This window comes from Glycine soja, chromosome 7 (assembly GCF_004193775.1).
Source record: "Glycine soja cultivar W05 chromosome 7, ASM419377v2, whole genome shotgun sequence".
Taxonomy (NCBI): Eukaryota; Viridiplantae; Streptophyta; class Magnoliopsida; order Fabales; family Fabaceae; genus Glycine; species Glycine soja.
Window position 1 is genome coordinate 27076377 of NC_041008.1, and position 25485 is coordinate 27101861.

Below are 25485 nucleotides of genomic sequence, written 5' to 3' on the forward strand. Positions count from 1 at the left end.
ACACACGTTCGGAAGGAGTGTGCCGGGTTACGGGAAGAGAATGCAATTACTGCAAGAGCCCTTGAACAAGAGACAAGGAGGGCTCGCAAGGAAGAGTATGGCCGGAACAAATTTCGCGGAGCTCTATGGGGTAGCAATAGTGAACTCAAGTTGCGAAGGGAAGAAAGGGACCAGTCGCGAGCACATGGCATGGTTTTGAAAGAGGAGTTAGTTGCCTGTTCAAGGTCCAAAAGAAGCTTGTCTCAACGTTTATGCGAGACGGAGACCAACATGCTAGCTATCATCACCAAGTACCAAGAAGAGTTAGGTCTAGCCGCGGCCCACGAGCATAGGATTGCGGACGAATATATGCGGAAAAAGAGGCTAGAGGAAGGGTGATCGACTCTTTACACCAAGAGGCAACCATGTGGATGGATCGGTTTGCTCTTACCTTGAACGGGAGTCAAGAACTTCCCCGATTGTTAGCCAAGGCCAAGGCTATGGCAGACACCTACTCCGCCCCCGAAGAGATTCATGGGCTTCTCGGCTATTGTCAGCATATGATAGACTTAATGGCCCACATAATTAGAAATCGTTAGGAAACTTGTATGGTCTCTCAGACCTTGACTAGATACGACTTCCTTTTTGAAATAAAATGAGTTGGTCCCATGTTTCTACTCCAAAAAGCTTGTGCAAATCAAGTCACTCCCGCATTTTATCTCTAGCATGCATTGTATGTTGGTCTCGTCCTTTGTCACGGGAAGCCGGAAGGTCCATATCACCTTCTTAATTGTACACATGGGGCACTGCGCCCCCAAATGCGCAAGTAAGAAGAGATAATTTTCCGGGCTCTCGTGTCCGTAAAATGCATTGATATCATGCATCGCATAAGCATCTCTTCATAACATCATAATGGACATATCCTGCATTTGTCCGTTATCATATTCCGGCCTCACATTTTGCATGAGTCATGGCATCATCATGCATATGCGTTCAACAAACTTTTTGATCTGCAAAATTGCATACCATTTGTTTTCATGTTTGCTCATCCTTGCGTTTTCCTCTACAAAACAAAAACAAAAAAGGGGGAAGCGTGAAACTTCACACTACATTCTTAGTTTCATGTGTTAGGCACCACGAGCCAACCATGTTGGGATCATAAACCCGTTTCACTTAAAAACAAAATAATTGAACATGGTACCTAATGCATGGTTAACTAGGAAATGGTGTTTCTTCGGGCATCTCAATTTCATAATTACATTTTCCATGCATAAGCTTAAAGTATGCCCGAGTCATTCATCCCTATGAGATGTTGTTGAAGTATTGGCGATCAGAATTGCCATTCCTTGGATTATAGGGTTGAACCAAGCTCATGCTTTTACAAAAAGGTTCATCAAGTCAAGTTGAAATATGGAAGTAACCGTCTTGCAAAATTGGGGCAAAAGATGAATCGAGTCACATCACTGCTTCGTCTACTGCCAAACATATTTAGGATTATTGATGTCCTTGTTACTTCCAGTTTCACCTTGACAAAGATGTCATGGACCATGTTGAAAATCTAAATTGATTCAACCCCATATCTTGCGTAAAAATTCGCAATACTTCAACTGTACATCATTCGCATGCATCCATGCTTTTCATTGGTTGCATTGCTCGTTGCATTCTTTCCTTGAAAAATAAAATAAAATGAACTTAATCATTGTTATAAAAAAGAAAGGGACACGCTTTACGACGCCCTTACCGAACTCGTGCTAGAGCTAGAGTAATGGATGAAGTAGAGGAGATACAAGAGAAGATGAAGGCCGACATGGAGGCCATTAAAGAGAAAATGGCCACAATGATGGAGGCCATGATGAGCGTGAAGAAGATAATGGAAGCCAATGCGGTTGCAATTGCCGCTACCAGCGTTGTTGCTAAGGTGAACCCGACGTCCCCATCCGGCCTCAAGCAAATGAATCATCCAACCTCAAATATGGTAGGCAAAGATTTAGGAAGTACGGGCGGCCCCCATGATGTGCAAATTCAAAACGAGCACGCCTTCCCGTCATATGGCTTGCCTCTCAACTATACGCCACCCAATGTGGCGTACACTCCCAATAAGAATGTCAATAACTCCACTCCTATACCCATTGAAAGCCAGCAACCCCAAACTGATCATGCACATGTCTCTTAAACCGTGGAAGAGACCCATGAAATTCCCCATCACAATCTAGCCGACTTCGAGCCTTGGCTCGGATATACCACTGAAGGGCAAGCAGTTGGTGGTATACCCTACAAAACCCTTTGGAGGGCCCTCAGTATCACCCACAACTGCACCTCTTGCATTCCACAGCGGTTAAAAACCCTCATGACTATGGCAGGAATGGGAAAGTTGGATCATCTAAAGGAAAGGCTCAGGGCCATTGAAGGAGGTGAAGATTATGCCTTTGCTAACCTAGGAAAGTTGTTCCTAATACCCAAACATGGTCATTCCCAAGTTCAAGGTGCTGGACTTTGACAAGTACAAGGGGACTACTTGTCTCAAGAACCATCTAAAGATGTATTGTCAGAAGATGGGGGAATACGCAAAAGATGAGGAATTGCTGATACATTCCTTCCAAGAAAGTCTTACTGGGGTAGCTGTTACCTGGTACACTAACTTGGAACCTTCCCGAGTCCATTCTTGGAAGGACCTAATGGTTGCCTGTGTTAGGCAGTATCAGTACAATTTTGATATGGTTCTGAATAGGATGCAACTACAGAACATGTGCAAAAAGGGGGACGGATCTTTCAAAGAACACGCCCAAAAGGTGGAGGGATCTGGCGGCCCAGGTGGTACCTCCAATAATGGAAAGGGAGACGATAATCGTGATGGTAGACACATTATCGGTACTCCACTATGAAAAGATGGTGGGCTGCGCACCCTCAAAGCTTTGCAGATTTGGTCTTCGCCAGTGAAAGGATCGATGTGGGTCTGAAAAAAAGGCAAATTTGATCATCCTACTAGGACGACTGAGAAAACTGGGGCAAATAAAGAGGGTGAGGATAAGGGAGAAACCCATGCTGTGACTGCCATTCCTGTACGACCAAGTTTCCCACCAACCCAACAATATCTTTACTCAGCCAATAACAAACCTTCTCCTTACCCACCACCCAGGTATCCACAAAGGCAATCCCTAAATCTACCACAAAGTCTGTCTACCGCACTTCCAATGACGAACACCACCTTTAGCACAAACCAAAAACACCAACCAAGAAGTGAATTTTGCAGCGAGAAAGCCTGTAGAATTCACCCCAATTCCAGTGTCCTATGCTGACTTGCTCCCACATCTACTTGATAATTCAATGGTAGCCATAACCCTAGCCAAGGTTCATCAACCTCCACTTTTCTGAGGATACGACTCGAATGCAACGTGTGCTTATCGTGGAGGATCCCTGGGGCATTCCATTGAGCATTGTATGACCCCGAAGCATAAAGTGTGAAGTCTAATTGATACGGGCTGGCTGAAATTTGAGGAGAATTGCGTGTAAATCCTGACATTGACAAGAAATGCCACACATGGGGCAATTTTGAAAGCTGTTGTTAGGTGTCCCTAATGACTCATCCGGGTTTCCAAGTTTATGCCATTATTGTAAACCACAGCTACAATGTTAAATGAAATGGATAAAGTTGATATCTTTGTCCCTCATCCTCTCACAAACGCATGTTTGCTTATTCAACTTTCACCGGAATGTGGGTGTAAGCCATTGGTCTGTTTGCTCAAGCAACCTGCGCTCCTGAGTGTTGACTTCCAAGACCGTTCAATCAGAGATTACTCATCTTGCACGTTGGTGGGAGTGCCGTAAAACAACGAGCAAAGTTCAAAACAAATAAGTTTCAAAATAAAAAATAAAAAGGCATTTGATTGACTGTGTTTTCAAGTAAAAATATAGACGTTCATGTGACCTCATTTTGTCTTTTTAGAGAGAAGTGAGTTATCAAGAATAGGATGTTGGACAAATGGCCTCAGTTACCTTAAGAAAAAGGGGGGTTGAATTAAGATGCAAAGACTATTCCCCAATTGAACTATCAATCTCTCTTTTCGGATTAACAATGCACACAGGGATAACCCTTCCCTTGTGTTCAGGAATCCTCTACAACAAGAGACCCACGGTCTCTTAATCCCTTTTCAGAAATAAGAAGAAGAGAAGAAGAGGTCTCTCGTAAAAGAGGTAGATTGTAAAATGAAGATCAATAAAAAATTCCTTATTGAATAAGCAAGTGGTTGACCAAGGAATCTTTTTGAGAGGATAAGACATTTCAGTTCAGAAAAACTCTTGATCTTTCGAGAGGATAAAACTGTTTGGGCAATGAAAACTCTCTTTAAAACATTTGAATGGCCGTTCATAAAACATTTGAATAGATATGTCTCTTGGAAATTATTTTCTGAAAATCCCCTCTGGTAATCAATTACAAGACTTATGTAATCGATTACAGGTTTTAAAAATTTGTATTAAAACATTTTCAACTACTGGTAATCAATTACCAGAGAGCAAATCTCAATTTGAAATGATAGAATTCTTTGGTCAAACCTTTTGTTTGTTTCAATTTGGAAACTTCTTCCTAAAGATTCTAAGAGATCAAACTTGATCATATATCTTGACTTTCTTGGATTCTTGTCTTGAATAAGACTTAGAAGTACTTGATCCTTTAGCATCATCAAGACATCAAAACATCTTGCTTAAATCCATCAGCTGAAAAATCCTTCAACTATTTCTCGTCCTTGGAAAATTCTTTTTGCAAGAATCAACTGCTTCTTTCATTCTTCCTCACTATGAGGTCGTGAAAACAAGACAACACTTGGTACCTCTAAGCCCTACACTGGGGCAACGAAAGGCACCATGCAAAAACCTCAAGCGAACCTAGGGGCAGATTAGAAGTTCTCACCCAATAGGTTCCCTCCTACAAGGCCATGACGAAAGACAACGATTGGTACCTCAAAGCCTTACACTGGGGCAATGAGGGGCACCGTGCATGAGCCTCAAGCGAACCTAGGGGCAGATTAGAAGTTCTCACCCAATAGGTTCCCTCCTACAAGGTCATGACGAAAGACAACGATTGGTACCTCAAAGCCTTACACTGGGGCAATGAGGGACACCGTGCATGAGCCTCAAGTGAACCTAGGGGCAGATTAGAAGTTCTCACCCAATAGGTTCCCTCCTACAAGGTCATGACGAAAGACAACGATTGGTACCTCAAAGCCTTACACTGGGGCAATGAGGGGCACCGTTCATGAGCCTCAAGTGAACATAGGGGCCGATCAAAAGTTCTCACCCATCGAGGTTTTTAACAAAAAAAAGGGGGACAAGCCCTGGAATTTCAATAGATTGATTAATTATCAAACGACTCCATTCCCGTCACTCCAAAACGGTCAAGTGACTAAATCAAAAAGAACATACACTCTGAGGGAGTTCCCGGAGAGATTTGCAAAAAAGATAGGATGAGGTTGCATGAATTATCAACTCTTTCAAAAGGACAGTCAATCTGTGTTTTCCAAAAAAAAATTAAATCAAAATCAAAATCACAAAATAGGGAAAGAATGTCATGAACATTGTACAACTTTCCATTACATTGCATTGTTTCATATGAAGTCTGCATTTACCAAAATTTCACGACAAAGGTTGCATGCATCTGCATCCCCAAAAATTATGTTAACTGCATAGATTTCCTACATCTAATGTCCAAATCTTGTGGATTTGGGATGACCGGCCCTCTCGATGAGTCGATCTCTTGCTTTCTCATAAGGGTGGACCCTTGGGTACTTGTACCTATCACCTTTAGAGGACTACACGTCCTCGCCTTGAGAGGACTACATGTCCTCGCCTTGAGAGGGCTACACGCCCTCACCTTGGGTACTAGTTACCCTCGCCTTGGGAGGACTACACGTTCTCGCCAACAGAGGGCTGCACGCCCTCCCTTTCAGAGGACTACATGTCCTCGCCTTGAGAGGGCTACACGCCCTCACCTTGGGTACTAGTTACCCTCACCGTTGAGAGGACTACACGTCCTCGCCTTGAGAGGACTACACGTCCTCACCATCAGAGGGCTGCACGACCTCACCTCCAGAGGACTACATGTCCTCGCCTTGAGAGGGCTACACGCCCTCACCTTGGGTACTAGTTACCCTCACCGTTGAGAGGACTACACGTCCTCACCATCAGAGGGCTGCACGCCCTCACCTCCAGAGGACTACATGTCCTCGCCTTGAGAGGGCTACACGCCCTCACCTTGGGTACTAGTTACCCTCACCGTTGAGAGGACTACACGTCCTCGCCTTGAGAGGACTACACGTCCTCACCATCAGAGGGCTGCACGCCCTCACCTCCAGAGGACTACATGTCCTCGCCTTGAGAGGGCTACACGCCCTCACCTTGGGTACTAGTTACCCTCTCCTTGGGAGGACTACACGTCCTCGCCAACAGAGGGCTACACGCCCTCACCTTGGGTACTAGTTACCCTCACCGTTGAGAGGACTACATGTCCTCGCCTTGAGAGGACTACACGTCCTCACCATCAGAGGGCTGCACGCCCTCACCATCAGAGGACTACACGTCCTCGCCTTGAGAGGGCTACACGCCCTCATCTTGGGTACTAGTTACCCTCACCGTTGAGAGGACTACACGTCCTCGCCTTGAGAGGACTACACGTCCTCACCATCAGAGGGCTGCACGCCCTCACCTCTAGAGGACTACATGTCCTCGCCTTGAGAGGGCTACACGCCCTCACCTTGGGTACTAGTTACCCTCACCGTTGAGAGGACTACACGTCCTCACCAGCAGAGGGCTGCACGCCCTCACCTCCAGAGGACTACACATCCTCGCCTTGAAAGGGCTACACGCCCTCACCTTTAGAGGACTACGTGTCCTCACTTTCAGTGGGCTCCATATCCACACCTTCAGATAATTTAAGGTCCTCTGTCCTTAAATGCTTAACCGAGACTTGCACTCCCGGTTAAGGGACCAGTAGTTTCCTTTTAACGGTTCCTGGGCCACCCCCTGATATTGGAGGAGCGCCAACTATGCGAGCACAACTAGAGAGGGAGGCTATCACACTGCTACTATGCATACTGGGGCAAGATTTCACCCGTGCCGCTGCAAAGAGACGAGTGCGGATCATGCGCACCAACATGACCACTCTTACATAGATGACATTGCTACTTAGCAATATTCTGCCCAGCGACCGCAATGCCAATCTCCCCCTGCAAAAGTATCAGTTGGTCTGTGTCGTCCCGACATGGGTAAGTATGCATATGGTTCAACTGATTTCTGATACCATCTATTGTTTGCAGGGATCGCACCCACAAGACACCCAGTGGACCCGGAAAAGTCCAACAAGGCCCTGGGGTTTCCAGCTCTGGTTACGGGCCTCTATCAGTCCTACAGGGTGCTCGGCAAGGTTATGTCATCATAGGTAAGTATGCACATCGCTCAACTGATTTCTGATTTCATCAATTGTTTGCAGGGATCGCACCTGCAAGACACCCAGTGGACCCGAAGAAGTCCAACAGGGTCTTGGAGTTGTCAAGCTCTAATTACGGGTCTCTGTCAGTTCTACAGAGTACCTGTAACCTCCAGCAAGGGCATCAGGCCCCCTACTGATTGAGCTTTCATCAAGAAGTACTGCGTCCCTAGGCGGGCGCAGGGCGAAACACCACAGCAGCCTGGGGATGGTCGGTAGCGGGCAATAGACGCACCGCCACCACCTTTAGAGTTCACCTCTGCTCATCCACAAAAAGGTTTGAGTATTGCCTATGACACATGGCCGACCAATAGGCAACCAAGTCCAAAGCCAAAGGTAAGCAAAGTACTAGGTCAGTGACCGACAAGTCATAAGGCGTCCAGCTAAAGACGTTAAAGAAGCGCTACTAGGAGGCAACCTAGTACCTTTTGAATCTATGCTTGTTATTTGATCACTTTTTATAGTAGGACGCACCTAGTTGCTCATGATCCTGGGGATTTAAATAAAACAAGCGCAAGCTCGAAAGGTAGTCATACCTCACAAAATATATATATGTATGTTTAGGTAGTGAAAATACCTTAGATATGCATGTATGTAAACAAAAAACACTTCACAAAATATATATATGTATGTTTAGGTAGAAAGATACCTTAGATATGCATGTATGTAAACAAAAAAACACTTCACAAAATATATATATGTATGTTTAGGTAGAAAGATACCTTAGATATGCATGTATGTAAACAAAAAAATACTTCACAAAATATATATGTATGTTTAGGTAGAAAGATACCTTAGATATGCATGTATGTAAACAAAAAAATACTTCACAAAATATATATATGTATGTTTAGGTAGAGAGATACCTTAGATGTGCGTGTATGTAGCAAAAAAATACCTCACAAAACATATATATGTATGTTTAGGTGGCAAGATACCTTGGATATGCATGTATATAGCAAAAATACCTCACAAAAATATGCACATGTTTAGGTAGCAAAATACCTCATGAAAAAAAAAAAAAAAGAAAAAAAACAAGAAAAAGAAATAAACAAATGATAATGATAAAAAAAAAGAAGGAGAAAAAAGAAAAATAAGTTGTCAAGCTGAAAAACCAACATGCTTTTGAAAAGAGATGACTTCCAACTTTTCTTTGGAAAAATTCACTGATCATAACTAGTTTTTGAAAAAAATGTGTATACACCTGAAGGGTGAATGCTGTGAAGATTTTCCCAGACGCCCGAAATGGACTCGGATGAATGCACAAATTGATAAAAGAACATATTTTGGAAACATTGGGTTGATTTAAAATAGAGGAAATGAATCCTGAGCCCTAGCATCACATGACCATAAAAATTTGACACTTGAGTGTCCGCATAGGTGCATGCACGACCAGTTTTGCATAAAGTTTCCAAATCATCATTTTTGCATTTTGTGTCATGGAAATAATGTGGGGCATCCCTTTTATCCTTGAGCCAAACCAAACCCCGACATGTATCATGTCTAGCCATTCTACAAACCTTGAGCCAAAATCCTGACTCACCATAATCCTTACCCTCGGAAGCAAAAAGAAAAGAAGGAAAATTTCCAATCAAAGAGAAAGCAAAAAAAGAAAAGAAAGGAAATTCCCAATCAAAGAGTGGGAGAAAGCAAAAAGGAAAGAAAGGAAATTCCCAATCAAAGAGTGGGAGAAAGCAAAAAGGAGAGAAAGAAAAAAAGAAAAGAAGAAGAAGAAGGAAAGAAAGCCCCTGATCGGGGATCTAAGGAAAGACAGAAGGGATATGCAGAGAGGTCTTTGGACCGGACAATATCTGAACAATACAGAATTGTCACCAAATGAACAAAAAAGGAAGGAAAGGAAACCACGACCTAAAATGGTCTTCTCCCTTTGATTACCAACCAAAATCCCGTGCGCTAGCGACCTTTTTTCGCCCCGCACTAAACAAAAAAAAACAGAAAAAGAAAAAGCCAGAAAAATCAAAAGCCAAAAACACACAAAAGCCGAAAGAAGAAACCACCAAAAGAACCCATTCCCAAGGGAAGCCCTATTGATCCATGATCACGCGTGTAATTTTTGATTTGATAGGAAATGATTTGCAAAGTCAAGTCGTGACATATCTATGGTTCGGAATTAGGATGAAACACTTACCTGTGCGAGATTGATACACTTTGAGTGGATTTCTTCTATTTTTGTCGAACCCAGTGTTTCCTCTAAATGATCATTTAGAAACGAAATGCTAACATCCAAAATCTCATTTATGGTTATGGGGGATTTCATCAGCAGACTCTCCTTCCCCGGTAGACGCATTGTTTTTCACTCAAAAAAGCATATGCTGCTCTAAATCAGTTGGAATATTTGTCTCTTTGCTAAAGCATGTTTGCGTTTTAGTGGAGAAAACACCGAGACTTTTTCAAGTCTCACAAGTTATCCAGAACTACGTAGGTCTGAGTTCCTCAATGGAGGATACGTAGGAGCAAGAGCCTCGCTTTTGTCGACCACACCGCCTTTTGTTGCCATGACCCAAGAGCTGGTAGCCCGCGGAGACACCTTACGGTTATCCGCACCTCGTCATTCAGTGACCCCAAGTGTGATTGACGAGCAGAGGCCAATGTGGTCATCTGCGCCTTTTCCGGAGATGTCAGCATTTTCCGATGGAGACTTTTCAAGTCTCACAAGTTACCCAGAACTACGTAGGTCTGAGTTCCTCATTGGAGGATACGTAGGAGCAAGAGCTTTGCTTTTGTCAGCCGCCCCATAATCTTTGTCATACTGACCCTGAGGTCATGTGACGTGCACCCTTGTATCATCCAGAGGCGGCGGGCCCGATGATACGCGGAGATACCTTACGGTTATCCGCACCCTTTTGTCATCCAGAGGCGGCGGGCCCGATGACAAGCAGAGACCAAGTTTGGTCATTCTGCACCCTTGTATCATCCAGAGGCGGCAGGCCCGATGATACGCGGAGATACCTTACGGTTATCCGCACCCTTTTGTCATCCAGAGGCGGCGGGCCCGATGACAAGCAGAGACCAAGTTTGGTCATTCTGCACCCTTGTATCATCCAGAGGCGGCGGGCCCGATGATACGCGGAGATACCTTACGGTTATCCGCACCCTTTTGTCATCCAGAGGCGGCGGGCCCGATGACAAGCAGAGACCAAGTTTGGTCATTCTGCACCCTTGTATCATCCAGAGGCGGCGGGCCCGAAGATACGCGGAGATACCTTATGGTTATTCGCACCCTTTTGTCATCCAGAGGCGGCGGGCCCGATGACAAGCAGAGACCAAGTTTGGTCATTCTGCACCCTTGTATCATCCAGAGGCGGCGGGCCCGATGATACGCGGAGATACCTTATGGTTATTCGCACCCTTTTGTCATCCAGAGGCGGCGGGCCCGATGACAAGCAGAGACCAAGTTTGGTCATTCTGCACCCTTGTATCATCCAGAGGCGGCGGGCCCGATGATACGCGGAGATACCTTATGGTTATTCGCACCCTTTTGTCATCCAGAGGCGGCGGGCCCGATGACAAGCAGAGACCAAGTTTGGTCATTCTGCACCCTTGTATCTTCCAGAGGCGGCGGGCCCGATGATACGCGGAAATACCCGAGTGGTTATCCGTATAAACATTCTTTTGCTATCTGTAAGACAGAACGCTTGATAGCATGCAGAGACTGACATAGTCTTCTGCACCTTTTGTTCCTCCGGGAACAACAAGTCATTTACATGCGGAAATTTCATGGTCGCCCGCGACTCTCGTCAACCGAGAGGAGCCAAATTAGTGTCATACACTAATTTTCGGGGACCTTTGCTTGATGACATGCGACCATTCTTTGGTCCTTGTGAGATGCTTGGCATCCATCATTAGGCAATTTGTGAAATTCTAGGAACGACAAGTCATGGTCACCCGCGACTCTCGTCAACCGAGAGGAGCGAAATTAGTGTCATACACTGATTTTCGGGGACCTTTGCTTGATGACATGCGACCATTCTTTGGTCCTTGTGAGGTGCTTGGCACCCATCATTAGGCAATTTGTGAAATTTTGGGAACAACAAGTCATTTGCATGTGGAGATTTTATGGTCACCCGCGACTCTCGCCAAGTCGAGAGGAACGAAATTAGTGTCTTATCTTTACTTTCCTTTTATCTCCAATAAAAGACAAGTAAAGAGGGGCAACTGTCATACCCTAATTTCGTCCGGGGACCTTTGCTCGATGACGTGCGGCCATTCTTTGGTCCTCGTGAGGTGCGTGGCACCCATCATTAGGCAATTTGTGAAATTCCAGGACATGCCGAAAAACCAAAAAAATATTGATGCACAATCCGTAAGTTTCCGTGACACATCGGAAATCAAATGGAAGCATCGTTGCATAATTAAGTGAGGTTCCGTAACATTCCGTAAGTCAAAAAGGGGATGATTATGTAATCCGCAAGGTTCCGTAACATTACGGAAAGAAAACAAGTATCGTTACGAAATTCGTAAGTTTCCGTAACTTTACGAAAAAAGAATCACCAAAAAACAGCAGAGGGGGGTGTACTTAGTAAAAATGGGGGTGCAAATAGCACCCAGGCCCACTTGGGCCCTCCAGAATATTCCTCCAGAAGGCGGTTGCTTCTGGAGGAAGCAACCCTGCTCGCCTGGGCGAGCTGGGCGGCAACCACCTCCCCTATTTTGCTATAAATAGGGGAGGAAGTGAAGAAGGAAGGGGTTCAGCCCCTTAGGCACTTCTCTCTCTTTCGAATTTGCTTGGAAAAATTGTTTCCGTGAAGAAAATCTAAGCCGAGGCGCTTCCGAAACATTTCCGTAACGTTTTCCGTGAGGAATCTCGCAAAGGTTTCAACCGTTCTTCGACGTTCTTCATTCGTTCTTCATCGTTCTTCGATCTTCAACGGGTAAGTACCTCGAACCAAGCTTTTCGATTCATTCTATGTACCCGTAGTGGTCCACATTGTGTTTCGTGCATTTTTATTCTCGTTTTGTTTACTTTTTTATACCCCCTGTTGACGTGCTTAAGCCATTTTACTTAAGTCATTTCTCGCTTAACTTAAAAATAAAATAAATTTCCACCGAACGTTTGAATTGTATTATCCATTAACTTCGGTTAAAATGAATTCCGACCGTTCGGTCGTGCCGTAACCACGTTGGAAATAAAAAAAAGAGGTAAAATAATAATATAATAATCATAAAAACATCTTTTAGTAAAATGAAGCGGAAAATCAATCGGACGTTTTCTCTTTGGGATTTCTCATTCTTAATCGAATTGATTAATAACTAAAGTGAAACTAAGGCTAAAATCAACTCGCCTAGTCAAGCTCGTCCACAAAAATAGGCTTTTGAAGTTTGTCATTTCAATTTCTCACTAAGTAAAATGGATCATTTTTTAGGTCCAATGCCTTAAAATGATCACCACTTAAGTAAAAAAAGAATCACAAGTTAAGCAAGAACTACGTAGGTCTGAGTTCCTCATTGAGGATACGTAGGAGCAAAAGCCCCGCTTTTGTCGACCACCCCAAGAGATCGTTAATGGTCCAATGCCTTAACGTTTCTCTCCTTTCAAAAACAAGAGATCGTTAATGGTCCAACGCCTTAACGTTTCTCCCCTTTCAAAATCAAAAGACCGTTTAATGGTTCAACACCTTAAATGACCTTTTGTTCAATAAAAACATATTTTGCAAAAAAGACAAAAACAACTTAACCAAACACTTTGTTCCAAAAGAACTACGTAGGTCTGATTTTCTCATCCCAAATTGAGGAATACGTAGGAGCAAAGGGAAACACCCTTGTCGACCACAAAAAGAGAAAATATAAAAAGGGTATAAAGGATATAAGAACATAAAAGGGAACATAAAAATCAAAGTCATGTTTGCACATTCGATTAAAGGCTGCCGTCCCTTGGGACGGACGTGTGGGGTGCTAATACCTTCCCCGTGCGTAAATACAACTCCCGAACCTTTCACTAAAAAGTTCGTAGATCGCGTCTTTTCCGGTTTTTCCGACGTTTTCCTCAAATAAACGTTGGTGGCGACTCTGCGCGTATTCCTTTCGTGGAACACGCATCCCGCGAGTCACGCGTCGCCCTCCCGCCGAAGGGTAGGTTGCGACAAGACCCATAAAAAGCTAAAAAACATAAAAAGGGAAAATACGTAGTTTTGAAGTCATATTTGACACTTGATTGAAGGCTGTTGTCATACCCTAATTTCGTCCGGGGAGTATTGTTTGATGGCATGCAACCTTTGATTGACCGCTTCGAGGTACTTGGCACCCTTTGTTGCAGAATACGTGAAGTTCCGAGTCATGCCAGAAATAAAAAAGGAAGCATTGTTATGCAATCCGTGAGATTCCGTAACGCGCCGGAAATCAAAAGGAAGTATTGTTACGTAATCCGTGAGTTTCCATAACTTTTCAAAAGCTAAAAAAGGAGTAATTACATGAATCGTAAGGTTTCGTAACCTTACAGAAAGAAAACAAGTATCTTACGAAATTCGTAAAGTTACGAAAAAAGAATCACAAAAAAAAAAAAACAAAGGGGGTGTATTTAGTAAAAAAGGGGGTGCAAATAGCAACCAGGCCCACTTGGGCCTTCCAGATTCTTCCTCCCGAAGACGGTTGCTTCTGGAGGAAGCAACCTGGCTCGCGTGGGCGAGCTAGGTGGCAAGCTCCTTTCCTATTTTGTTATAAATAGAGGGAGGAGTGAAGAAGGAAAGAGTTCAACCTTCTTGGCACTTCGTATTCACTTGAAATTACTGAGGAAAATTGTTTCCATGAAGAAAATCCAAGCCGAGGCACTTCCGTAACGTTTCTGTGGGTGATTTCGCGAAGATTTTCAACCGTTCTTCGTCATTCATCGTTCGTTCTTCATTGTTCTTCGGTCATCAACCGATAAGTACCCGAAATCGAACTTTTCAATTCATTCTATGTACCCGTGGTGGTCCCCATTTTTTTCGTGTACTTTTATTCTCGTTTCATTTACTTTCCGTAGCCCCTTTTGACGTGCTTCAGTCATTTACTTAAGTCATTTTCTCGCCTAATAAAAAAATAAAATGAATTCCCACCGATCATTTGATTTGTAATATCCGTTAATTTCTGTTAAAATGAAATCCGACTGTTCGGTCGTGCCGTAACCACGTTGGAAACCAAAAAGAGGTAAAATAATAATATAATAATAAAAAATATCTTTTAGTAAAATAAAGCAAAAAAATCAATTGGACGTTTCTCTTTGGGATTTCTCTTTCTTAATTGAATTGACTAATAACTAAAGTGAAACTAAGGCTAAAATCAACTCGCAAAGTCAAGCTCGTCTGCGAAAAATCACTAAAAAAGGATTTTAAGATTCAATACCTCAGTTTTTCTTTCCAAGTAAAAAGGATCATTTTTAAGGTCCAACGCCTTAAAATGACCACCTTCCAAGTAAAAAGAATCGCTTGATTCACTCTTAAGAAAGAACTACGTATGTCTGATTTCCTTTTCGATGGAGGGTACGTAGGAGCAAGAGCCCCGCTTTTTTCGACCTCAAAAATAAAAAAGAAATAAAAGTTAGGGTAACACAATTTCTCACAATTCTAAAAACAAGGCTGTTGTCCTTTGAGACAAACGTGAGAGATGCTAATACCTTCCTCAAACATAAATACAACTCCCGAACTTGGAATATTCTCTATGACCGGTTTCCTTCAATTTTTCTGACGTTTTCCACAAATAAATGTTGGTGGCGACTCCGCGCATTTTCCTCCTTTGGAAAACGCACCCACGAACCTCGCTTTGCTCGCCCGCAAAAGGGTAGGTTGCGACAGTTGGCGACTCCACTGGGGACTGTTTTTGTGAGTTAGGCCTATTTTAGGGAATTGTGGAATTGTAAAACTTTGTGTGTGCATTTTGTTGAACTGTGTAAATATAATAAATGCTGTTTTCCACATTTTTATACTACATTCTAAGCACCCACGGGTTTGAGTAAAAATGGGGCCCTATGCCCGGGTTCATGGGAATCTAAGGAGTGGAGATGAATCTATGATCATGCTAGGTCTCCGACTTGCTTGATAATAGTGAAACCTCGTCTAGAGCTTTCTCTCTTTATAATGTGTTGTCGCTGGTATTCCATACTGCCACAATATTATTATCTTGAGTGATGATACCTCTAGAAAACAGCCATGTGAGTTATGAATCGTTGGGAGTAGTTATTAGAGACCCATAGATATTATCCTATAGGTCCCCAAATAGGGGCATGGAGCAAACACGCTCCGTGCCATTTGTTCTCATGCATTCTTCTGCAAATAGCACATAAATTATAGTTTTGCTGTATAGCTAGTGATATTTTGTCCCTCTAGAGTAAGGCGTCACTTTTTAATACATACGTTGGGGCGCCGCAATGCCTAGAACGTAGTATTAAAAAGATGGGTCTTTTTCGGTCTCGTACATGTAAATTACCCCTTGTTTTTCTTACCGTTTCATGCATGCGCATTGCATCATTCATATCGGAGCCTTGATCCACCCCTTTTTTAGGTAAATGATGGGGACAAATCAAAACGGAAAAAGATTCTATCAAGTCAAGATTAAGGGTCTAGATGTCACCAGCCTTAAGGAGTTGGGACGGTTGATGGAACCCCTCCAAAGGCAAGCCTTCCGCAAAGTGTACGAAAAGATTTTAGATTTGACCACAGCGAAGGTATTTACGGAAGCCATTGTATCCCTCGCCCAATACTATGACCAGCCATTGAGATGCTTCACGTTAGGGGACTTCCAAATAGTACCGACTGTTGAAGAATTTGAGGAGATTTTAGGATGCCCTCTTGTGGGAAAAAAACTGTATCTTTTCTCCGGGTTTCTTCCCTCCTTGAGCAAGATTGTAGCTATGATCAGAGATTCAGCGAGAGAGTTGGATTGTATGAAGCAAACTCGAAACGACGTAGTGGGCCTACCGCGGAAATACTTGGAAGGCAAGGCAAGGGATATGGCGAGTCAAGAAGAGTGGGTCCTGTTTGCGGATATACTAGCTTTGCTGATCTTTGGGGTTGTCCTCTTTCCTAACATGGACGGTTTGGTGGACCTAACCGCAATTGATGCTTTCCTTGCATATCACCATAGCAAGGAGAGCCCGGTGGTAGCTATCTTGGCGGACTTATTTGATACATTTGACCGAAGGTGCGAGAAGAACAACGCATGGATTGTCTGCTGCTTACCCGTTCTTTGTGTGTGATTGGTTTCGCACCTATTCCAACAAGGCATAAGACACCCGTGTCCGCTTCAAAGTTATCGCTCGTGTGTCGAAAAGAGAAGAGTCTATTGGGACCAATACTTGGCTGGGGTAGGAGGCAGCACAATCAACTAGTTTCCTCGATGGAAGGAAGGAAGGAGGGAGTTCTTTTCTCATGTGGGGACTACCCAAATGTTTCGTTGATAGGGATGAGGGGTTGTATTAACTATAATCCCGCACTTGCCATAAGACAGCTAGGGTACCCCATGAGGGGAGCACCAACGGAAGAGAGCCTCTCGCCTTTCCTTGTGAGAGATTTCGGTGCATAAAGTCTCAAGGTTGTACAAAGAGTCCACAAGGTGTGGAAAAGTCTATTGAGGAAAGATAAAGAACTTAGGGGCATCCGTAATGGCATCATCGGTGGTTATCATGAATGGCTAAGAGTTCATACACGAGGGTTAGATTGGCTCTCCAAGTTGAAAATTATCAACGAGGAGAACTTCGAAGCCCCGGAAGAGGATGAAGAAGTCCAAGCTCTAAAATTAGAGCTAGGAAAGGCAAGACTTGCCAAAGAAAAATTCAAGTCAGCCGCTGCAAACACCCAGAAAAGAGTGTGCCGAGTTACGAGAGGAAAACGCGGCTACGACAAGAGTCCTTGAACAAGAAACCAAGAGGGCCCGCAAGGAAGAGCATGGACGAGATAAATTCCAAGGAGCTTTGTGGGGCAACAACAATGAGCTCAAGCTTCGGAGAGAGGAAAGAGACCAGTCACGAGTACATGGCATGATCTTAAAGGAAGAGTTAGCTGCTTGCTCAAGATCCAAGAGGAGTTTGGCTCAACACTTAGAAGCCACGGAGCGAAGCATGCTAGCTATCATAGGGCAGTACAAGGAAGAGTTAAACAAGTCTTTAACCCATGAACAAAAACTAGTAGAGGATTTTGCACAAGCGTACACCGAAAAGGAAGCAAGAGGGAAAGTGATTGATGCACTGCATCAAGAAGCGATCATGTGGATGGATAGGTTCGCCTTGACCTTAAATGGAAGTCAAGACCTCCCGCGACTACTAGCGAAAGCAAAGGCCATCGCCGAAGTGTGTTCAGCCCCAGAGGAAATTCACGGGCTAATCAATTACTGTCAACACATGATAGATTTAATGGCCCATATAATTAGAAACCGTTAGGTTCTGTTGTAACACCTTTGTACGATCTTGGCTAAATAAAAGCTTTGTTCCTTTTTTATGAAAAGAGAAGTTCTGAAACTCATCACGTTATCTAAAAAAGGCCTTGAGGTGGATCCAAGTGCTCTGATCATTCATTAGCATATTCATGTTTTGGTGGCATGCTCACCACTGTTTGTTTCTTTAGGGAACTCACCATAACTAAAAAAGCACAAAGGCACCCCTATAACACTCGATCCAGAAAGATGGATAATGAAGAGGGAGTGCAAGAACAGATGAAGGCCGACCTATCGGCCTTAAAAGATCAAATGGCTTCTATCACGGAGGCCATGCTAAAGCTTTAGAAAACTATAGAAGATAATGCTACGGCGGCCGCTTCCAATACAGCTAGGGAAGCGGAACCGGTACTACAGCCCGCAATAAACTTGGACCGAGACAGAAACACGACGGGTTTCAATCGGAGGTATAGTCCTCAAGCCTACCCTTATGGTTTGCCTCCGGACTTCACTCCCCGTACCGCTCCAGACGATTTGAGCCAAGCCCCTACCTTCGAGGGGCAACTCCCTCCTCATGCCGACTATCCTCTGCAAGAAGACGATGAAGGAGATGCCCATTTAGGCCCTATACTTCCCCTCAAGGATCCGGCCCCCCATGAATTGCCCCAACCAAACATAGTCCGCCACGTCCCGTCTCCATCCGCACCCGTTAAAGAATTCGTTCCCTATGCAAAAGACAAAGGAAAGATTGATTTACTTGAAGAGAGGCTGAGAGCGGTAGAAGGCCTTGGCAACTACCTATTCTCGAATTTAGCGGATCTGTGTCTAGTACCTGACATCGTCATCCCTCCCAAGTTTAAAATACCAGATTTTGATAAATACAAAGGGACGACGTGTCCAAAAGGTCATCTTCAGATGTATTGCCGAAGGATGGGGGCATATTCTACGGGTGAAAAGCTGTTAATGCACTTCTTTCAAGACAGCTTAGCCGGAGCAGCTGTGGCATGGTACACCAATCTGGAAGCTTCTCAGATCCGGTCATGGAAAGACTTGGCAACTGCCTTCATTAGGCAGTACCAATACAACACGGACATGGCTCCTGATCGGAACCAACTTCAGAGCATGACCAAGCGGGAACATGAGTCCATTAAAGAATATGCTCAAAGATGGAGAGACCTAGCAGCCCAAGTCGTCCCGCCTATGATTAAAAGGGAAATGATCACGATTATGGTAGATACGTTGCCCACGTTCTACTACGAGAAGCTGATAGGATATGTGTCAGCTAACTTTGCAGACCTCGTCTTCGCCGGAGAAAGAATCGAGTCCGGACTGAGAAAAGACAAGTTTGAATATGCCTCCAACGTTGCCCCCAACAACAATAGAAGAGCCCCAGTGGTGGGCACACGGAAAAAGGAAGGAGATACCCATGCGATCACCACCGCCCCAACATTGATGAAAGCGCCCCAAAATGCCCAAAACTCATACCAGCACAACCATCCGAACTTTTCGATCCGAGTTGGAAGTTCCCTCCCAACTCAAGTAGAAGGGCCTCCCGCAACAGAAAAAACGCCTGCCCAACACACGGCTCCAGCCACTCCCCGGCCAAGCAATAATACAATTCTTGGCGCGAGCTATAACAATGCACGACGCCCCCCGAAAGACGAGTTCTCTCCTATTCCCATGGCATACTCCGAGTTGTGGCCCTCATTATTGGAAAATCATTTGGTGGTGGCCATACCCGGGAAGGTCTTCCAGCCACCATACCCCAAGTGGTACAACTCGAGTGCCACATGCGCATACCATAGTGGAGCCCTCGGACACAACATTGACTCTTGCCTGCCATTCAAGTATAAGGTGCAACACCTAATAAATGCCGGCTGGCTATCATTCCAAGAGGAGGGCCCCAACGTTAAAACCAATCCACTAGCCAGTCATGGAGGGGCTAGCATAAACGCCATCGAAAAGGATGAGCCATCAGGGGCAAAGAGATTAGAAGATGTGGTTACGTCTAGACGATTCATCTACCAGTCGTTGCAGGCGGCATGCATGGTCTCTTGTGGCGGAGACGAAAGCGACGAATGTTTGTTTCATCTCGGGGAATCACACGACATGGAAACATGCCCCGCGGTGGAAGAATTACTTCAACGGCTCATGGACTGGGGGTAGCTCGAAGTGTCCAAGGGAGATAGAGAAGAACCACAGATTTGCATGCAGTCGGAAGAAAAGAAGGTTCCCCCAATCCCCAAAGCCCTAGTAATACGTTACACTAGGAATGTGACCGGCTCCAGGCCCATGTACCCCCCGACAATAAGGCCGTTCCGTGGAAGTATACCCCTCCCGCTTTTGGAGAAAGAGTTGCAACCGAAGTTGACTCCTTGTCAGCCAAGGTGACCAACATCATCGGCCTTAGTGGCGTAACCCGCAGTGGCCGGGTGTTCGCTCCCCCTCACTCGGCAGAATTGCCCTCCAAGGGGAAAGCACCCATGATCCAAGAGCTCGCAGACGTGGCCACCCCCTCAAAAGAAGTGGATCCCCAAGTGGTAAAAGGAGCTTAAAAGAAAGAAGGTCTTCAAGGAAAGTGATGAGGACATGACCAAGAGCAAGGGCAAGGATCCACTTGAAGGACTTGGAGGACCTATGACAAGGGCTAGAGCAAGGAAAGCCAAGGAAGCTCTTCAACAAGTGCTGTCCATACTATTTGAATACAAGCCCAAGTTTCAAGGAGAAAAGTCCAAGGTTGTGAGTTGTATCATGGCCCAAATGGAGGAGGACTAAATGACACCACCTTGTCTCAATTTTAGAGTGTTTAGTTTGTCTAAATAATGGCCCAATCCTTGTAAAGTTGGCTGACCAAAAATATGTTTTGGGTTAATCAACTAAAAGGGCTTTAGTTAGGTTTAGTTCAAGTTGTAATAAGGGCCCAATTGGCAACCTAGGCATCAGCCTTTTGGGAGACCAAATGGTGGCTGACTTGTTGGCTGTTGGGGGTGACTTTTGGTTGCCACAATTTCAGTTACACTCAGCCATTAAGTTTTTTTTAATTCCCTAGGTTAATGGCATTAAGTTATTTTAATTCTAGGTTAGTGGGTCATTACTAAAATCTGTTGTAAAGCTTCTATATAAGCTGAACCATTTTATCAATAAACACAAGTTGAGTTTTATTCAGAAAATTAGAGTTTATCTCTTTTATCTTAGTGAGAGTGATTCTCCTAAATTCTTGAGTGATTCAAGAACACTCTGGCTGTATCAAAGGACTTTCACAACCTTTGTGTGTTGCCCTCGCTGGAAAGAGTGATTCTTTCCTTCCTTTCATCTTCACCCTTGTTCTTTCAAACCACAATTCCAGAAAATCCACCTCTGCCCAGAATTATCTAGTGGCCATAACTCCCATTTTACGCACTCAAATTAAGTGATTCTTGAGGCTAAATTGAATTTCAAAACGAGACCTTTCACCTCATTTTGGAATCACCTCATTTGGATCCCTGTAGCTTCAGTTATTGCCATTTCTATATTTCTGTCCAGCCACCACTTAACCTACGTTTTACCATCCCATTCATTCATTTTATTCCAAGAACCACCTTATTAAGACCCACAAAATTAACCACCTTATTTTCCATCCTTTCCTTAATCAATTTCCGCATTTTCCATCAAGGTTTAATCCTAGACGATCCTAAGTCAGCCCTTGTGCCATCAGGGTTCATATCATTTGGTAATCAGAGCTCCGGTTCTAGGATCAACACTTCCTTTGCTGGAAATATTGGGTAACATCCTTCTTTATTCTCTTTGCCATTTATATTACCTTCTTATTCATATTTTTAGGCTGAACCATTGCAAAAGTTAAGCCTTTTGATCTCTTTGTTGTAAAAAAAAAAAAAAAGAAGCAGAATTTCGTATAAGCAAAATTAAAAAAAAAAAATTGGGATGAATGGTTCATGCTTGAAGAACTTTAAAAAAAAAAACCTCTTTAAGGTAATATATTGGTTGCATGAAGGATTGTTACTTGAATTCCTAAATTCTGAATTTTATTTCCTTCATTTGTGCCTAAAAACATTGTTAGCCTTTTTCTTGGTTAACCTTTTCCTTGTCTCTCTAGCCTTACCTTACACATATTGGTGAATTGTTCTTTGTTGTGGCCATAATCTCTTGAATTGCCTAAGAACTCAAGGGGAATTAGAGTGGTAAAAGGCAAGAGTGTTTCATTAGAGAAAAGCCATAATTGTGTGATACACTTGAGTGGGTGAGGTATTCAAATAGCAACTATAATTGTCTTGTTACGTTTGATTTGTTTGTTTGAGATGTCAGGTACTAATCCTAATGATGGAGTGGGGATTTTCCAATTCCAAATGCAAGCTTTGATGCAACATTTGGAGAGGTTAATGAAACAACGAGATGATGCACTCCATGAGAGGTTGGATCAAATGGAGAATAGAGATCATAATGAAGAAGAAAGAAGGAGAAGAGGGAATGATGGTGTTCCTAGACAAAACCGAATTGATGGTATTAAACTCAACATTCCTCCATTTAAAGGAAAGAATGATCCGGAGGCCTACTTGGAGTGGGAGATGAAAATAGAGCATGTATTCTCATGCAACAACTATGAGGAGGACAAAAAGGTGAAGCTTGCCGCCACGGAATTTTCCGACTATGCCCTTGTGTGGTGGAACAAGATACAAAAGGAGAGAGCAAGAAATGAAGAGCCAATGGGTTATACATGGACGGAGATGAAAAAGATCATGAGGAAGCGATATGTGCCGGCTAGTTACTCAAGGGACTTGAAATTCAAGCTCCAAAAACTAACCCAAGGCAACAAGGGGGTTGAGGAGTATTTCAAGGAAATGGATGTGCTCATGATTCAAGCAAATATTGAAGAAGATGAGGAGGTAACTATGGCTCGATTTCTTAATGGTTTGACTAATGATATCCGTGATATTGTTGAGCTGCAGGAGTTTGTTGAAATGGATGATTTGCTTCACAAAGCAATCCAAGTAGAGCAACAATTAAAAAGGAAAGGAGTGGCTAAGAGGAGTTTTACCAACTTTGGTTCTTCTAGTTGGAAAGATAAAGGTAAGAAAGATGGGGCTGCTACTTCTAGTAGTTCCACACCTATCCCATCAAAAACTCGCTCAAAGTCCCAAGAGGAACCCTCTAAAAGGAGTAGAGATGTGAAGTGTTTCAAGTGCCAAGGCCTAGGACACTATGCTTATGAGTGCCCTAACAAAAGGTCCATGGTTCTTAGAGATGGAGAATATATAAGTGAATCTGATGTTGAAGAGGAAGAGGAGAGTGAGTACGTAGAGGAAGAGGAGACTCCGGAGGGAGATTTGTTGATGATTAGGCGGTTACTTGGTGGTCAATTGAAGCATGAGGAGGAGAGTGATGTGCCATCATTTTCTTCTATTTTCTAAACCCTTTTTGCCCCATTTTAATTATTGATTGGTCTTAATTGTCAATTAATTAGGCAGTTTTATTATTTGGGCTTATTTAGCTAATTTGATGTTTTTAATCTAATTTCAGGAATTAATGAAACATTGGGCTTAATCCGGATTTTGGTTGTGGACTTGAAGAGGGCAAATAAAGCAGCGCTTACCTTAGTTAATTTCCAATTAGGAAATTTCGCAATTTTATTTTATGTTGTTCAGTGTTTATTTCGTTTTGGGCCAGAGTATTGAAATAGGGCCCAGTGACTTTGAGTGACTCTTTTTAAATAGCTGCCTTGGGATTCATGCAAGGCATTCTATTCTGTTATGCTATTCATTATTCAGAGCTTTGTTTTAGGGTTTTCGTTTTTCTGTTTTGACGTTTCTGAGTTCGTAATGCAATTTTACGTTTTCTGCCTCTAATTACGAGTTCATTCTTGCTTCTTCTTCTACTTTCATTTACGTTACTGTTCATTTACGTTTCTGTTCATTTACGTTCTTGTTCATTTACGTTTCTGCTTCATGTTTCATTTGCGTTTTCTGTTTGAATCCATGGAAGGCTAGATTTTCTGGTGTTGTTTCCTTTTGAGGACGAAGTCCAACTCTCTTTGAGGTTTCGTTTGTAATGTGGTTTCCTGGCAGTTTTCCCTTCACCAGTTATCCCAATTTCGTGAATATTAATCAGTGCACGCTTCGTGTTCGATTAATTGCCTCTGAGCCTAACTTGCGTTCATGCTTAATGGACGAAGGGCTAACTAGTGTATGTGGTGCCTAATCACGTATTGAAAACCCTAAGTTGATTTTCGCTTAGTAAATTGAAATAGGGTTGGATTAAGTGGTTGACTGTTAGGGACGAATTCTCCATAACCCAGGATAAGAGAGTGGCTTCTGAATCAGAGGAAACAACCCGTTTTTAGTATTAGTAGTTTCGTATTCCATTTTATTTGTTCTGCTCTTTAATTACCAAACAACCAAACCCCCCCCCCATCGTTACTGTTACTGCAAGTATATTATGAACATTTGGCTTGTCACTGCTCGTTGGGAAACGACCTAGGATCACTTCCTAGTTACTGCATTTTCATGTTTATTTGATTCGGGTACGGCCTCGATCAAATTTGGCGCTGTTGCCGGGGAGCAGTGTCCAAAGGTTCATAATAGCTAGCTAGTGTTGTGTGTTTAATCCTTTCGTGTTTTATGTTTAATTGTTAGTATGGTATTAGTATGTGTGTTAGTGTTTCAGTTTTACCATTAAGCGTTTCCCCTGTTTCAGTCTTGGGTGTTTTGCTGTGAAGATTGTGCTTGAAAACAGAGTAGTAGTAGAAATCAGCTTGCGGAAAAACAGAGTAGTAGTAGAAATCAATTCGAGATGGATTTTAGCGACCACCCATGCTGAATTAATTGGGATTTTTTGTTTTAGTAGCTAGGGTTGTTATTTTTGGCTGAATTTTTTTTTGGTAACTTCTTTTAATCCATATTTTGTGGGAAAAATAGCTAGAGCCTTTAGTTTGGTCAGATTTGAAAGTTCCAAAAAACTAGCAAATTTTGTGTTTGTCAAAACTTCAAACGGCCATAACTTTTGCTCCGGTTATCAGAATCGCAATTATTATATATGCATTTGGGGTAGAAAAAAATTTCCTATGCCGGCTGAGGTCTCCATCGTCCAAAAAAAGCGATTCTGTCAAAAGTTTTTTATTTTTCAAGTTTTATTCACTTATTTTTCTTAACCTACCATTTTTAGCTTTCATAGTTAGACTTTGAATTTTTGTCTGAAATTTTTTGTGCTATCTTCTCATCATTTTATAGGGTTGCTCACAAAATTTCAAGTCATTTGGATATCATTTGAGGGTAGCTGTAGTTCAAACCTACACCTTTATTTACATGACAAGGCAACTAGTTGTGTGCATGCTGAATGTAGTGTATGACTAGAGGCAATCCATCTGACTTACAACCCTTTGATCCTGAGATAGATAGGACATTTCATAGATTAGTTAGGCATCATTTTATACCTTTTGATCATTCTGAGCATTCCATAACTGGTGAATCTGTGCATTCTGTTATTGGTGATTTTGAACATCCTGATCTTGAGCATTATAATTTTGAGCATTCTGATTCTGAGCATTCTGATTTTGCACATTCTGAGAACATGGCACAACCTCCACCTCGTGAGAGGACTCTAAGGGAAATGGCTGCACCTGATTTCACCTACGAAAGCTTGTGCATCCAATACCCTGATGAGGATGTCCCATATGTTCT

At 43.2% G+C, this 25485-nt stretch overlaps 1 pseudogene; it reads right to left on the reverse strand.

The window, feature by feature from the left end:
• The window catches only part of LOC114417812, a 149540-nt pseudogene that overhangs the window by 11150 nt on the left and 112905 nt on the right, over window positions 1-25485 (reverse strand).